This window comes from Taudactylus pleione, unplaced genomic scaffold (assembly GCF_031769625.1).
Source record: "Taudactylus pleione unplaced genomic scaffold, aTauple2 ptg000707l, whole genome shotgun sequence".
In the NCBI taxonomy this organism is placed as follows: Eukaryota; Metazoa; Chordata; class Amphibia; order Anura; family Myobatrachidae; genus Taudactylus; species Taudactylus pleione.
This window is the reverse complement of record NW_028285109.1, coordinates 15,892,752-15,909,709: the sequence shown is the minus strand read 5'-3', so window position 1 is coordinate 15,909,709 and position 16,958 is coordinate 15,892,752. Positions and strand designations below refer to the sequence as shown.

The following is a 16,958-nucleotide window of genomic DNA, read 5'->3' as shown; positions in this document are numbered from 1 at the left end:
TCTTTGCGGTGTGTTGACGCCTCTATGTCTGAGCAAGCTGTCGAAAAATGCGCTCGCTATTTTGTAAAGACGCCCCTTTGCCGTTCGCATCACACGTCATTCCGGTAACCCTAAGTCCCCTCACCCGGAGCCCTATACCTAACCCTCCCCCCCCCCCCGCGGCTATCCGCACTCGGCGTCCCTTCGATCGGTATGTCATTTCACCCTCGTTGAGATTAAGCAGTCGGGAAGCCAGCTGTCGGGATTAGGTCCGCCGGCTCCACGACTGCATACCCTAGTAAGAGCTTGCTGTAGAAACTGGCACTTCTACACAAATAGTTTGCTTATAGTCGTGCTGGAGGTGACTGCAGTGAACAGACTTGCGGGAGATGACTACAGCAGGCAGAGAGTATAAGTTCACCCGGGAATCCTCTAATCAGTGCAGCTGATGATTGCACTGGGCTGGAGAATAGGAAGCAAGTGAGACGTTTGCTGAGTGAGTACTCTGGGAAGACTTGATATTCCTCTAACTGCAATTTAGCAGCACAGGACACAGGAGGATACAGCAACTGCAGATATGGGGCCAGATAACAGTAATGGTTACTGCACAAAGGAGCCACAGAATAGCAGGTAACACAAGGAAGCAACACATTGCTCTGGGATTTCTCACAGAGAATATGAATGAATCCGCTGCAAGTCACTGATAGGCTGCTATGGTCAGCTGAGGCAGGAGCACTCCCATTGGAAGAATGCTATCAGCTTACATACTGCATGATGGTGATGCCAGTGCATGGTTCTCAAACAAGGTCAGGCAGAAATTCTGTCCTGCGGCAATTCACAAGGAAAGTCACGCAATTCGAACAGAGTGTGACACCCAGGGCAAGGTTTCAGCTTGGTGCCCCTCCCTTTTTAACACATTCTTATATGCCATCAGAGGTCCTGAAATGCCTTTATATGCCATCATACTCTTCCACATTTCTCTTATATAACATTAGACCCATTTAGATATGCCATCAGATCCCGTCTCCACCAAAGACTTCACCTCACCTCCTATTTAAGGCTGCTTCAGAAATTTCCTGGGCGTGTTTTCCATCCCAATCTGCCTCGGACTCTTCATGAGCTCAGGCCCCCAAAAGTTACATTAAAACTAGAATGCTTTCATTCCATGAATGCTGTTTACTGCCAGCAGATGGCGCTACTTAGTCTTTTAAATTACCTTAAAAAGTAAATGTGAAACTTATAAACGGTACAGTACAGTAGATGGTTGTTGTATTTTCACAAATAACATTTATTCCAGTTGGAAAGTAACACATCAGCAAGGACATAGATGCTATGTACTTTATAAAAACAATACTCTTAAAATAGGAATAAATAAGAGTCTTTGAAGCCTTTATTATCAATAAATGCAAAGTGTCAGTGCAAGTTAACAATCTAACTTGACACAATTGGTGGATATAAGGAAATTCAGACTTTGACATTGCTGCAGTACAGATCTCTTATACAGGCAAATGCACATTTACACACAGTATTTTTTATTCACTAAACTTAACATTAATTAACAAGACCACAAAATAGTGATACGTCCCAAAATCTGTAAAAATAAATGAACATACTATCCATTGTTTATTTTTCCTGTGAAAACAAAGGCCCTGATTCAGAGCCGGACGCTCTGACCAGAGCGCTCGCTCTGAATCAGGGCCCACCTCCATAATTATGGAGCGTCCTCCTGGACGCTCGTATAGCTGTGGGTCACCACCCACAGCCTATACGAGCGTGCAGGATGGTCGCGATGGTCTTTGACCATCGCGACCATCACCACTGCGAGCCGAAGCCTGCGGTTGAGTTTCTATCAGAGCCAAAATCACTCCCACTGACATCACTAGTGATGTCAGTGGGGCCGGCTTCTGAATGATGTCAGTGGGGCCGGCTTCTGACGGTAGGCGTTCCCTTTGGAACGCCTCCGTCTGGGAGGCACGCCCCCGGCACGCCCACCAAAGGGGGCGTGCTGTCAATCAACATCGACAGCATGCCCCCTTTGATCAGACACAACGAGCGAAGGAAAGTCCTTCGCTCGTCGCGTCTCACGCATGCGCACGACGGAGCTCCCTCCGTCGTGCGCATGCGCAGTGCACACCATCGACCCACCGCTCGCGAGTGGGTCTGAATCAGGCCCAAAATCAGCTATACTTGTACATACAATTGTTTGAAACTATTTATGAATGAATGATGAAATGGCTATTACTGAAATGCATAATATCCGAATGCATAACTTATAAAGAGCTGAATTTTTTTAAGTTGGAATATACCTCTATCATGGTTGTTTTTTTAACCACCACCAAGAAATACTGTGGTTCTTGCATCGGAAGCAATTCATCTTTTCAAAACAGCAAAACAAATATGAATGCTACATAAAGCTTCTCAGAATAAAGTCTGTACTAGAAAATAAAGCACATTTTCCTTTTTATGTGTTTGAATGAAAATGCATAAAATGTGTAAGAATAATATGGAAGCCCAACAAGGCATATCGTGAAAAAAAGACAACATATCTCATTTATGAGGTGATCCCTGTATTTATTGATTGCAGGATGAGGAAGATCTCGGTATTAAACTCCTCCCATCTCTGGACCTCCCTAGCATTTTCTGTAGTGTAGAGATCACCAGATAACAACTATTAGGGGGACATATTGTTTAAAAGAGGGAAGTCAGACGGGGGTGTCCCTGATTCTGCAAAAGCCAAGATGTGGGAGATCATACACGTTTTTCCATATGATGCTGCGATTGCAATGGTTGATAAGGCCACACTGCTCCAAATGTGCAAACTAGGGATGGCTGTCGGTGTGGTTACCATTGATGGCATTTTTGCAAGTAGCCATTGATGGTGACCAACTATGCAATGAATGTCCATCGATGGTTTCACCAACCGATGGTCATCCCGTGGACCAATCAGAACCAGGGACAAGGCTTCACAGGTGTCGGGGGCTGAGCTATGCTCCGTGTCCCGGCACCTTGCAAACAAAAAAAAAACTATTTGGTTATTCTTTAACATCAATGGAGGGAAATCATCTCTCCCATCAATGGTAAAAGCATTCAACATCGGCCATAAACCATCGATGATTATGAATCGTCGATGGCCATCCCTAGTGCAAACTTCCATATGCACTAAACAACTATCGATAATTAGACCAGGAAAAGGTTACCTTGTGATGACAAATTGCAATAGCGGCAATGTCACCACTATTCAAAGGCCATCCCTATCCTAGGTGTGTTTTGGTATGTGATCTGATAGTTACAGTACATGTGACTAGTAACTAGTGTATCTGGAGCCCAGGGCAAGATGAAAAATGGAGATACCCCCTCCCTATGTGCGTACGCCGGAAAGTGAGCATGGTCACATGGCACGAGGGGCGCGGCCACTGAAAATGGGGCTTGTGAACATGCCAACCCCTCACCCTTTTTGGGAACATTCCTTTCCATTCCATATGCACCTTAATGCCCCCAGTAGTAGTGCCCCTCTTGCAATGCACACTGTAGTAGTGCCACTTATGCAATGTCCCCAGTAGCAGTGCCCCATGTTGTAGTGCCCTGTATACAGTGCTTCCTGTGGTGCACCCTTATACAGTGCTCCCTTATACTGTGCCCCTTATACAGCCCCCCTATGCAGTTCCACCAGTATTGGTCCCCCTCATACAGTACCCCCAGTATGCAGTGCCCCCAGTAGTGGTCCCTCTTATGCAGGCCCCCAGTAGTGATGCACCCCTATGCATTGCCCCCAGTAGTGGTCCTCCCTATTCAGTGCCCCCAATAGTGATACGGAGCCCCCTATACAGTGCCTCTTACATAACACACACACAGACATACACAAAGCACTTACCTGAATCCATGCGCCTGCCGCTGTCTGCTCCTCCCGCCCCTTTTGTAGAGAGCCCCTGGGGCTTGCGCATGCAGCGCGTGCCCAGTGGACCGGCATTGACCCGCTTGCGAGCGGGTCTGAATGAGGGCCTCTGTTCGGACTCAATAGCCGTCTGCATTTCTGCTTGCATCCTCCTGACTGCTGTTTGTCACCCTAACCAGGACTTTAGATGGGTTTAGCCGCTTTACGTGGCTAAACCCTGTCTCTTTGGGTGCGACACGCGTGATAACACATGGGCACTACCCTCGATCTCCCGTCACTTTAGGCGAAAGATAGGGTGCAATAAAACAATTGAAATGCCCCTGCCGTCTCTATCGTGGACTAAATATAATTTTAATCACTACTAAAATGATGAGTAATATGCAGCCGAATCTTAAGGTGTTTGTTACATGGTTATAGAGTATTCTTTGCATTTGGCACTGAAAAAAAGAACATTAAAACATAAAAAACTATAGTGCTATCTGCATTCAATATACTGATTAGGGGAAATCGGACTGTACAAAAAAAAAATAGGGTAATTTGTGAGTAATAACAATTTCAGTGTCAAAATTTGAATCGGGCTGTGCTGCTCCTTATATTAGGATCATGGGTTCTGTAGCAGAGCTAACAGTGATGAAGTGATGAATCCCTCACTGTGGTCATGGCTATGACTGCCCATGACACAGACGGTGGTGGGAGACGAGAACATGGATGCCAGGCTATGACACGAAACTTCCCTGAAAGGAATGTGGCGTCAGAGGGAGGAGCGGTCCCAGCTCCCCCCGCCGCAGCCCTGAGACGTCACCTCCGGGTACAGCAGCAGCAACCACGGAGAGAGAGAGCTGAGTGAGTCCCCGGGAGCTGGCTGTACACACTGACACCGGCTCTGATCCGCAGGGTGAGCAGCTCGGAGTCCCGGGACCAGGCGGTGAGTCACGGGCCATTGTGTGTCCCCCCGCAGTGTATGGTGGGGGAGGGGGTGTATATACACACACAGGTATGTGACTCAGGAACAGGAAGCGCTGCTGCCTCCTATACAGCTGTGTATTGTCTGTACAAAGTGCAATGCTCAGCTCTGCTTGTATACAGGCTAGTGTAGGCTGTGCTTGGCGACATTTTGTATGTATGTACTGTGAATTATTCTGCACAGAGCTGTGCTATATGTACTCAGTGCTCTAGGGGGGGAATTCAATTGTTTTTGCTCAACACAGGGTTTTTGCGCTACTGTCAGCTATTCAATTGTTTCTCCAGACAGGCGAAAAAGTCCCTTTTTTGGGTGCCCAAAATATCGATTGGGCGCACTAAGCTGGACTTTAGACGGGTTTAGTTGCTTTATGCGACTAATCCCGGTCTATTTGGGCACAACCTGCGTGAAAACCCGCGTATCAATTGAATATTCCCCTCCCGTCAGTTTAGACAGATGATTTGGGCATGCAAAAACAATTAAATTCCACCCTATATGTTCACAGTGCTTTAAGCTGTAGATAACTGCTTTAAACATCACACAACTGCGCTACATGCAGTACACAGCTGTGCTCTAGGCCAGGCCTGGCCAACCTGTGGCTCTCCATTCTCCAACTGTTATGAAACTACTGATCAGCTGGAAAAGCATTCTGGGACTTGTAGTATTACAACAGCTGGAGAGCCATAGGTTGGCCAGGCACGCTGTAGGCAGTACACAGCTATGTGCTCACAGCGCTGTAGGCAGTACACAGCTATGTGCTCACAGTGCTCTAGGCAGTACACAGCTATGTGCTCTAGGCAGTACGCAGCTATGTGCTCACAGTGCTCTAGGCAGTACGCAGCTATGTGCTCACAGTGCTCTAGGCAGTACGCAGCTATGTGCTCACAGCGCTCTAGGCAGTACGCAGCTATGTGCTCACAGCGCTCTAGGCAGTACGCAGCTATGTGCTCACAGCGCTCTAGGCAGTACGCAGCTATGTGCTCACAGCGCTCTAGGCAGTACGCAGCTATGTGCTCACAGCGCTCTAGGCAGTACGCAGCTATGTGCTCACAGCGCTCTAGGCAGTACGCAGCTATGTGCTCACAGCGCTCTAGGCAGTACGCAGCTATGTGCTCACAGCGCTGTAGGCAGTACGCAGCTATGTGCTCACAGCGCTGTAGGCAGTACGCAGCTATGTGCTCACAGCGCTGTAGGCAGTACGCAGCTATGTGCTCACAGCGCTGTAGGCAGTACGCAGCTATGTGCTCACAGCGCTGTAGGCAGTACGCAGCTATGTGCTCACAGCGCTGTAGGCAGTACGCAGCTATGTGCTCACAGCGCTGTAGGCAGTACGCAGCTATGTGCTCACAGCGCTGTAGGCAGTACGCAGCTATGTGCTCACAGCGCTGTAGGCAGTACGCAGCTATGTGCTCACAGCGCTGTAGGCAGTACGCAGCTATGTGCTCACAGCGCTGTAGGCAGTACGCAGCTATGTGCTCACAGCGCTGTAGGCAGTACGCAGCTATGTGCTCACAGCGCTGTAGGCAGTACGCAGCTATGTGCTCACAGCGCTGTAGGCAGTACGCAGCTATGTGCTCACAGCGCTCTAGGCAGTACGCAGCTATGTGCTCACAGCTCTCTAGGCAGTACGCAGCTATGTGCTCACAATGCTGTAGGCAGTACACAGCTATGTGCTCACAGTGCTGTAGGCAGTACACAGCTGTGTGCTATATGCTCACAGCGCTGTAGGCAGTACACAGCTATGTGCTTACAGCGCTCTAGGCAGTACACAGCTATGTGCACACAGAGCTCTAGGCAGTACACAGCTATGTGCACACAGCGCTCCAGGCAGTGCACAGCTATGTGCTTACAGCGCTGTAGGCAGTACGCAGCTATGTGCTCACAGCGCTGTAGGCAGTACGCAGCTATGTGCTCACAGCGCTGTAGGCAGTACGCAGCTATGTGCTCACAGCGCTGTAGGCAGTACGCAGCTATGTGCTCACAGCGCTGTAGGCAGTACGCAGCTATGTGCTCACAGCGCTGTAGGCAGTACGCAGCTATGTGCTCACAGCGCTGTAGGCAGTACGCAGCTATGTGCTCACAGCGCTGTAGGCAGTACGCAGCTATGTGCTCACAGCGCTGTAGGCAGTACGCAGCTATGTGCTCACAGCGCTGTAGGCAGTACGCAGCTATGTGCTCACAGCGCTGTAGGCAGTACGCAGCTATGTGCTCACAGCGCTGTAGGCAGTACGCAGCTATGTGCTCACAGCGCTGTAGGCAGTACGCAGCTATGTGCTCACAGCGCTCTAGGCAGTACGCAGCTATGTGCTCACAGCGCTCTAGGCAGTACGCAGCTATGTGCTCACAGCGCTCTAGGCAGTACGCAGCTATGTGCTCACAGCGCTGTAGGCAGTACGCAGCTATGTGCTCACAGCGCTCTAGGCAGTACACAGCTATGTGCTCACAGCTCTCTAGGCAGTACACAGCTATGTGCTCACAATGCTGTAGGCAGTACACAGCTATGTGCTCACAGTGCTGTAGGCAGTACACAGCTGTGTGCTATATGCTCACAGTGCTCTAGGCAGTACACAGCTATGTGCTTACAGCGCTGTAAGCAGTACACAGCTATGTGCTTACAGCGCTCTAGGCAGTACACAGCTATGTGCACACAGAGCTCTAGGCAGTACACAGCTATGTGCACACAGCGCTCCAGGCAGTGCACAGCTATGTGCTTACAGCGCTCTAGGCAGTACACAGCTGTGTGCTATATGCTCACAGCGCTCCAGGCCAGTGATTCCCAACCTCGGTGCTCAAGGCACACTTAACAGTCCCGGTTTTAGTGATATCCATGCTGGAGCACAGATGGTTAAATCAAAATAACTAAGGTACTAATTAAGTCACCTGTGCTTAAGTATGGCTATCCTTAAAACCTGGACTGTTAGTGTGCCTTGAGGACTGTGGTTGGGAACCCCTGCTTTAGGCAGTACACAGCTGTGTGCTCTGTGCTTACAGCGCTCTAGGCAGTACAAAGTTGCTCTGTGAGCTCACAGTCCTCTATGCAGTACATATCTGTGCTCTAGGCCATGCCAGGCCTGGCCAACCTGTGGCACTCCAGCTGTTGTGAAACTACAAATCCCAGTATACCCTCCCTCTGATACGCTGGAAAAGCATGCTGGGACTTGTAGTATCACAACAGCTGGAGAGCCACTAGTTGGCCAGGCCTGCTCTAGGCACTGCACAGCTCCGTGTGCTCACAGCGCTCTAGACAGTACAAAGTTGCTCTGTGTTCACAGTGCTCCAGGCAGTACACAGCTGTGCTCTGTGCAGTACACAACTAAGCTCAAAGTGCTCTATGCAGTACACAGCTGTGCTCTGTGCAGTACACAACTAAGCTCAAAGTGCTCTATAGCTGTGCTATCACAGTGCTCTGCAGTATCCAGCTGCTCTATGTGCTCTAGGCAGTATACAACTGTGCTCTAGGCAGTACATGGCTGTGCTCTATGTGCTCTCACATTGCTTTAAGCATGGGAAAAGTATTCCTTGTTTTCTAAACTTCATGTGAACTTTTATTATTTTCATTTAAATAATATAATCAACTAGCTCACAGGAACTAGTGTTTATATGTATGCAATTCAAAATGTAAAATTAATTTTTAATTAGATTGTTTTCCTATTATTGTTGCTGTTTTTAATCTGAATGAGACTGATCAATGCATCTCCCAATTTGTCAACACTAAGCTCCCGATCTAATAAAGCTTCTCCCAATAATGTTAGGTGTCGGGAGAAAGCTGCATAAGGGATTCTTTTTCTGGAAATAGGAAGCAGCACATACCATAACATGCTCTTTGAAAATAGTGTTCAATATGACTGCATTTGATATGCATGGCCAGAGTGTATAATAGGATAGAGCACGGAGAGGATATAGTTGTTTGCTTTCATTTAGTTGCTGCTATGTACCTGGCTGCGACTGGTATAGGAGATGCTATCTTTCTTGTTACGTTTGAAATAATAGGGCTTAATAGACTCGAAATATATAACTGGATCTGTCATAACTGTTAGTGCCCTTATGTTTATTAATTGATCATCTGCTGATTGCCAGATTGGAACTATTAATGGACTTTAATCAGGGTATGTGATGTAAAGTGCCCAGACCAACAGACATGGGATGGGTGTTATAGGGTATATATTATACCCCTCTTACACCGGAGCTAAAACCCGGGTTATTGCAGGGTTAACCCAGGCAGCTCCTTGGTGTAAAAGGGGTGAGGGTTGGATCGCCGGGTCGAGTGACCCAGCAATATAACCCAGGTAAATAGCAAGGTTTAACACGGGAGTAACCCGTGAAACCCTGCTGTGTGTACGGCGCACTCCGGGTCTTGATGACCTGCAGTGCGCCGCAAGCTGGCTGATTGGTCCGGCTTCAGCGGCGCTTGGAGATGATGTGATCTCCACTTTCAAGCCGGGTCTATGCAGACCCGACTGCGGTGTGAGCGGCACCGACTCGGGAATATCCCGAGTTGGCGCCTGCTAAGTTCTGAGTCTGATCCTGTATAGGAACCCTGTTCCAACTCCGGGTCAGACCCGTAATTTTGGTGGAAAAGGGGTATTATTAAGCCATTTACAAATAGCGTTGTAGCCTTTGTTTACACATCTGCAGATAAATTATTGGCTGTCTCATGCCAAATTGTAAACCAGAGCTTAATTGGTAGTTTCCATTCAATTTAAACCTCCTACTTCAGCATTAATCTATGTTTGGCTGTCGGGTCTTCAGGTATTTTGGTGAATTTACCCTAAATCATAGAAATAATGCACATAACTGCTCAAATGGCATCTTGTAGGCAAAAAACTATTTTTTACAATTTACCAGTTCCTCTTCCTCAGTTGGTGAATTGAGCATTTCCAATTAGGATAAATACAGAATAACAGGTCTTCAGCTTTGTAAAATGTAATTTAAAGCTTGATAACTTTTAAGGGGCATTTAGGGAAAAGGTGGTTCAACACCTTTATATAGGCTAGCATAGTAATTGGCAAACACTTTGGATCTACAGGATATCATGGTCATAGCAAGCAGCAGATTCTCCAACACTTCATATTTTACCTTTATTATAACTAAACCCTCAGGAAGGTAATTCTTTAATCTTCTCATCTTAACGCAACCTAGACATCTGTGGGGGGAAATCATTTAGCAACGTGGAGATTTAGCTCCCGGGTTAAGTGCCCGATGCTATTCAATTGCCCACGACTATCGAATTTCTGCTTGTACCCTCCGAGGGTGCGAGCAAAAATCCCGGCTAACTAGTGCTCCAGGGTTGCCGTCTTATTACATACGTTAACAGCATCGCACCCAGAACTTAACTTGGGAGATGCAGCTCACCGTTAGTCGCGGTTAAGTGTGTCTCCTGGGTTAAATGTTGGCCATGATGGAGTTAATTGAATGGCCCTGGGAGCTACATCACCACAGTTCTAATTGAATTCTCCCCAAAGCGTTTAATTGCAGCTGTTCTATGTTCAGTCTGAAGTGTTTTAAAAATCTGTCTGGTCTCTACTCCTATTTGTATGTGCTGTATGCTTTGTGAACTTCCACAGAGTAGGTTGTAGTATAATGATACTGTCGGCCTTTCTTATGGAATTTCTATCTTTCTCTATTCAGTCTAACATTCTGATTAGTGAGAAGTGTTAACCGAATAGGACTCTATCCTATTGTTAGATGTATTGGATAGTATATCTGAGGTATCTGTGTTTCTTTGATAAAATTACAATGACCGCTACACTGTTGTTACATTAAGCTGGGTACACACTGGGCGATATATCTGCCATTTCAACGAATGGCCGATCAATCGCGAGTGCGTAGGCGGGTGTGTACCCCCGATATGTCTATGAACTGCGTCGTTCACAGACATATCGCATCTGCTCTGCTGGCCGATATATATCTGCAGATATATATATATATATATTATACACACGCATCTGGCTATGTGCATGGTCGGCCGGCTGCCAGTACACTTGCTGCAAGGGACTGCCGGTGACTGACAGCTTAACTGGGTGGGCAAATCCAAATACTTTGTATCAAATATTGCTGGAGCAAACCACGCTGTGTCTTTTTTCAACAGTCAGCTTGACTTCACTCATCCGTTAGGAACTATATGGGACATTCCCCTGGAACCTAAATTAACCATCTATGGTGAAGCGGTGAGTGCTTTACAATATTAGACACTCTCTGCCGGCTGTTGTCCCTTTTGGATATTGGGAAAGCCAAGTATGCAATTATATTTTAATATTTTCTGATTGGTTCTTCCACGGACATTCATGTTCACTGGAGGAATATATTATTCATGTATCTTTATCCCTTTGTGGGGAATATGTTTTAGTTTTAACATAAATGCACTGGGTGGTGTTTATATCTTATAGTTTAGGAACTGCAGTTCTAATCTTCATGTATTTTATAATAAATTGTTGCATTTATTAAAATTTGACCATTTGATTGCAATTTTTGGTGAACACCAGCGCAGACATTCTTTTTGCAGGGGCAAATTCAAATGCCTGCCCAGTTGCGATGTCAAGAAACACACATCGAGTGGCCGATCGAAAAATCTGTAGAGCTTACCTGATTGGCTGCTGTGTCTGTGGATCCGCCTGTAGGTGGATCTGTCGGCACAGTGTGTACCCAGCATTAGGGGATTGCAGCCTTAAGCCATGTACACTTTATGAATTATCCAATCTGCCAGGGGACCTCTGGAGTGATAAAGGCAGCTCCAGCAACTAGTCAAAAAGTTGTTGCCACAGAATCTAAAGCTGGGTACAAACTATATTATGTATCATACAATCTATGTTGCAACGCGGATCAGGACAATATATTGTACACATCATATAGTGTGTATGCCCGATCTGTTGCTCACGACAGTCGTTCATCGCATTGTCCCATCTGCTGTCCTGCATGTCAGATGGGACGGTGCAATGAATGACCATGTGTATTTACATGCAGTATATAATATGATGCATTGCGCCGTTATAAACCGGATCGCGCAGTGTGTACTGTGCACTCCATTGTATATTACATCTCGTCGATGGGTAGTGCTATCGTATGGTTTGTACCCAGCTTTAAATCCCCTTATGCAATCCACATATTTCTCTTTCTTGTGGGCAGCCCAGCGTCTCCATGAGTCCTGGGCATGCCTCCCAGAGTGATGGACAGGTGGCCATTCCCCCGTAGAATGAACACTACCTTTAGCCAACCTGTGCCCAAGAGTTCATTCTTTTTTTTTTTTTATATATATATATGTGTGTTACCCCAAGGGGATTTTGGATTCCCCTTACAACTCGCAGTAGAGGTAAAATGGACTAGTCTACCTCTGTTTAGAGGAGTGGCACGGACCCTACCCACAACCAAGACTATCTGTAAGGGTGCAAAGATTACATTGACACACAGTACAGTTGATTTGTTTTTCTTCCTCTTCCCTGCAAAAGGACTTGAACGCTCAGCCTCTGAAGAAGTCCCAGGCATTGTACTTTTTATGGAACATAAGTTGCATCATCCACAAATTTTCAGTGGATAAAGGGACTGGTGTAAAGCTGGCCATACACCAGACCAATTTTCCTCCAACCATCCAACTAGTTAGTTGGTTGGAATGAAAATCCCGAAATGCATGGGAGCAAATGACAATCAGCCATTTGCTCCTAAACACTGGAAAACGGACGAAATCTGTTGTTCAGACAAGTTTCTTTTTTTTAAATCACACAGATTTAACCGAGTTGCCTGAATGACCTTTTTTTGTGTTTTCTGGTATTTGGGAGCAAATTGCTGATTGTCATTTGCTTATCAGATTTGGTTTGGTGTATGGCCAGCTTTAGTCATTGTACGGTAGAATTGGACTTGACTGTTTTACTGCGTCTACTCAGCATGTTTTCTGGAGCATGGATCAACCTGCAAAGATTGCATTGTTACCAAAGACATTGAAGTAGGCATGCAGCTTGAGATGTGCCTGCTGGACTAATAGGCACTAGGGGCATTGTGCATACATAGATGTAATGACATTTAGGTGTGAGTAAAGCTGGGTACACACTGACAGATATATTGGCTGATCAATTGATCGGCCAATATATCTGGTGCCCGTCGTACACATGCAGCTGCGGGGAGGGGGGCGGACCCGCCCCTGGCCAGCGGGTCCCGCAGCTGCCTGGAAGATGATGGTCGTTCAGTGTACATGAACGACCATGATCTACAGATATATCTGCCGATCACTCGATACCCACTGTAAGTTATCCGCGATGTGCAGCAGCTGCGCACATCATGTATAATAATGGGAGAGCACATGGCTCATTTTACTGTGCTCCCCTAGGGGGGTGTGAGGCAATACGAGTGATGACGTGCCGCTGTAATCAGCGTTATGACTGCACATAGCCAGCATCGCGATCAACTGAATTGCCTCCCTCGCAGAGCTGTGCAGCAGCTGGCTGGAATGTATCACTTCAGCTACTATCTCCTGTGGTAATACAGTCCTGATTATGTACGATTTGCATGTGTTTAGGCAGTGTTACATATTATATAGCTGTATTAGTATCAGCAGTGCATGCTATTTCATAACATTTCACACCTGAATCTGCACTACAATGTTACCTAGAGCAGGTGTATCCATGGCAGTCAGGGTGTTTTCCTGGAGCTTCAAATTTATTTTGTACTGCCAACTAAGGGCATTCTTCAATTGTTGCACTCCTGTATGCGCCCGACAGGAGCTATTCAATTGTTTGTCCTTGGGGCGCGATCAGGTGCCAGCGCACCATCTCATCTCGCAACCCCAAGGGGGTGCGAGCTGAAATGGGCGAAAAGTGACATGTTTGGACGCCCAAACATCAATTTTTGCGATCGCGCCCAGCACTTTGGTCGGGGGTAGCTGTTTTATGTGGCTAAACCTGTCCACTTTGGGCGTGATATCCGCGAAAAACAGCAACAATTGAATAGCACCCCGCGATCTTCCATCACTTTAGACTGGAGATCGGGCGCGCTATATCAATTGAATACCGCCCTAATAGTCTTTGGTTTTTAATCATGTTTTAGTGGTTATTTCCAAGCCTGCATATTAATATTCCTTATTTATGTTAATAGTACATTTAATTTAGAGACATTTGTAAAAGTAAGTGTATTATTTAATAAATTTTGGTCCCCAAAGACAAAGATTAAGGACCCCTTAGAGTAGAAAACATTGAGCTCCAGGCAAAGACCGGAACATAATTTTCTTGTCTGCAGAGTGGAACGAGGTCTTGTGGCTATCACTGATGGTATAATGGTTAGAATTACTGCCTCACAGTACTGAGGTCTTGGGTTTGATTCCCATCATGGCCCTATGGATCATATCCAATTGGGTGCGCGGTTTAGTGAGGTAAAAAACCTTGAACCCATTTTGGATTACCACAGGTATGCTCGCTCCTGATACCTGCGATATCCAATTGAAAAAAAAAGTGGTCGCTGAGTTTTCAGAGCTGGAAAAAAATAAAAATAAATAAGATACTTGTCCAGGGGTCTCCCCAGCTCCCGGTGGCCTCCCCTCCATATTGCCACTGAGGAGGGGGCTGCTGGGAGCTGCAAGAGCTGCTGGGAGATGTAGTTCTCCCAGCTCCGGTTACAAGGAGGGACGACACACGGGGGGGGGGGGGTAACACACGCACACGTACACACACACTGACATACTCACTGCTGCTACAGGAGACCGAGTCTCAAAGCTGGAGTAAGAAGACAACGCTTCGGAAGGCGAGTAAGGACAAATTAAGCTAATTGGAAACTTCCAAATGCTTAATTAGTCCTCTGGGGGTGCCGCCGGAGGTCCAGAGCAAGTCCAGCTGATTTTTCCTAAAGTTAACGATTTTAGGAAAAATCAGACTTGATCTGACGGTGTGAGGGAAAAAACCTCCCGGCGCTCAAAGTCTGAAACCCTGTATCTAATTGTATTGCATATCAAACCTTCAAGAGAGATATAAAGTTCTGCAGGAAAAAGCCGCAGGTGCGTGATTTTTGGTATTCTCGCACCTAATTGAATAAGTGTGTTGAGTTTGTATATTCTCCCCGTGCTTGTGTTTCTCCCAGGTACTCCGGTTTCCTCCCACACTCCAAAAATATACTGGTAGGTTATTTGGCTCTCAATGATAAAGAAAAATTGACAGTAGCTGTGGATGTGTATGTTCAAGTAATAGAGAACATAGATTGTAATCTCCACTGGGGCAGGGACTGGATGTGAATGACTAAATATTCTCTGTAAAAGCGCTGCGGAATATGTGTGCGCTATATAAATAACTGGTAATTTAATAATATAAATACAAGAAGAGAAAGTGGCCATGTATGGGAGAGATCATGGAACATGTATATCCTCACTGATAGATAAAGGTTGTGTACTGCAGGTAATGGAGTGAATTTCTGTGTAGAAGGTAACGAAGGATATTCTGTGACTGGGACTGGCTGATAGTGGAGTCTAAAGGGGAGATGTATCAAACCTTCAAGAGCGATATAAAGTTCTGTCTTTTTTTTAAACTGTGCTAGATAATGATAGCTAGTGATCAGATTTTAATATTGGTGACCATTAGTGTGTGTTTGTGTGGCATTAAATGCAACATAAAACAGATCTGTAAATATACAACATCCTGCTGACACTACGTCACACTGAGTGCAGCACAATGGTTTGGGGTATGAAGTACATAAATGGGTGTTAAAACAAATAGCCGGTCACACTTGTCGCAAAATAAAGCAGATGCAAAAGACATATTGCGATGACTGGATTTAATATATTAATACCCTCTTCGTAGTCACTCTTCAGGCTGACTAGAGCATCATTTATAACGTATTGCCTATATTTTCAGCAAATGGTTTATTAATATATACGAGGGCTGATTGAAAAGTAATGAGACTGATTTTTTTATTCAGAACCCGATGACTCCACAGGATCTGAACATTTTTCTTTTTCAAAGTAGCGTCTTTCACATTCAATACATTTTTTGCAGTGTTTCAACAATGATACAAAGACGTGCAGTAGCTGTTTTGTGACATCACTGTTAGTGTTACAGATGTGTCATTTTTCACTTCATCTTCTGTTGAGAACTTCTTTCTGCGCAGTTATTGTTTTTTCAGGGTTGGGAATGCCCAGAAATCACAGGGCGCTAAGTCCGGGCTATATGGAGGCTGTTCCAGTGCTGTCCCATTAATGTCAGTCAGTGCTGCCAATGCAACAGCAGCAACACGTGGTCGGGCATTGTCTTGGTGCAAAAACCACCTTAAACTGTTTCTTCAGCAAATGTCTTTTCTTCCTCATGGCTCCTCCAAATGGGTTCTCAGGACGTTCCAGTGCTGTAGGATCATACCGTGTGCATCAAAGAACAGCAGCAGCATGACTTTACACGCCAAAGGAATCACATGGAATCTTTTGGGCTGAGGCGACTTTGCATGTTTACATACACTGGACCATTGTTTTGATTCCGGATCATAATGACGAAGCCACAATACATCACACGTCACAATTGATGTCAGGAAATCTGGTAACTGCTCCGACATTTGAACGGTGTTCAACTCGTCGTCACATCTGCTATTCTGTGAAATATATTTTGGGGTACCCACCTGGCACACACGCTATGCATTTTCAGTTCCTTTGTCACAATAAACTGAACCCCTCCGAATGAGATTGCAAGTGAAGCCGAAAGTTTGCATAAAGATAACCTTATGTCATTTTGCAACATCTCTGCAGCTTTGACAATGTTGACATCTGTAACCGTGATGGATGGTCTCCCAGAACGCGCTTCATCAGTCACTCGCGTATTACCCTCTTTGAAGTGCTTACACCACTGAAATACTGCAGCGCGGCTAATTGTTTCTCCACCGTATGCTTGCCGTAACATTTCATGAGTTTCATTTCCACTTTTTCCAAGTTTAACACAAAATTCAATCACACATCTCTGACGTAATCTCAGACACGTCTTCCTCATCCGCCAACATGAAACATACGAAGATCTTCCACTCGCTGTGACCAAACAAAGACTACGGCAGTGCAACCGCAGGTGCAGACACATGGATGTATGAGCTTCACAATAACCAGCGTAGCATTGCCACGTCTACCTATGGGACAGAAAGACAAAGGCAGTCTCATTACTTTTCAATCAGCCCTCGTATAAAAGC

The 16,958-nt window shown here is 46.0% G+C and overlaps 1 protein-coding gene across 1 annotated transcript in view; it reads left to right on the top strand.

Moving 5' to 3' along the window:
* Positions 1 to 4,588: 4,588 nt before the first annotated feature.
* SUSD6 (sushi domain containing 6) overlaps positions 4,589 to 16,958 on the top strand; it is a 49,352-nt gene continuing 36,982 nt past the window's right edge. The window contains exon 1 of the mRNA XM_088456575.1: positions 4,589 to 4,796. The gene's annotated coding sequence lies outside the window, so the exon portion shown is untranslated. The remainder of the gene's footprint in view (positions 4,797 to 16,958) is intronic.